At 58.9% G+C, this 526-nt stretch overlaps 1 protein-coding gene across 1 annotated transcript in view; it reads left to right on the plus strand.

The window, feature by feature from the left end:
* The window catches only part of TMC2 (transmembrane channel-like 2), a gene marked incomplete at its 3' end in the record, with an annotated part of 26,197 nt that overhangs the window by 24,441 nt on the left and 1,230 nt on the right, over positions 1–526 (plus strand). The window lies entirely within an intron of this gene.

Consider the following 526-nt stretch of genomic DNA (forward strand, 5'->3'; position numbering starts at 1 on the left):
GCCTGGGCTTGCCCTCGCCTGCCGTCCCTGCTGGCTCCCAGGGATGCGGGAGGCAGCTGGTCCTGGGCACGTGGGAAAGAGGACCATGCCTTCAGCAATGTGCCTTCAGGAGAGGCTCCAGGGCCCTGCTCTGTCACGTTTTCCTGGTTTCCTAGTTTTATCTACAGTCTCTGTGTAACCTGGTGCCTGTTTTGTCTCCTGGGCCAGGGTTTTCCTTTGAGCCACAGCAGAAATCCCTGTGTTTTATCAGAGCATCATGGAATGGGTTGGGCTGGAAGGGACCTTCAGAGCTCACCCAGTGCAACCCCCTGCAGGGAGCAGGGACATCTGCACCCAGAGCTCAGAGCCCCAAGGGCCAACCTGACCTGGGATGGTGTCAAGGATGGGGCTTCTGCCACCTCTCTGGGCAACCTGGGCCAGGGTCTCACCACCCTCAGTGTGGAAATCTCTCCCTTCTCTCTGCTCTGACTCCCCCTCTGTCAGTTTAAATCCATCACCCCTTGTCCTGTCCCCACAGCCCCTGCTG

This window comes from Buceros rhinoceros, unplaced genomic scaffold (genome assembly GCF_000710305.1).
Source record: "Buceros rhinoceros silvestris isolate BGI_N320 unplaced genomic scaffold, ASM71030v1 scaffold9354, whole genome shotgun sequence".
NCBI classification, from domain to species: domain Eukaryota; kingdom Metazoa; phylum Chordata; class Aves; order Bucerotiformes; family Bucerotidae; genus Buceros; species Buceros rhinoceros.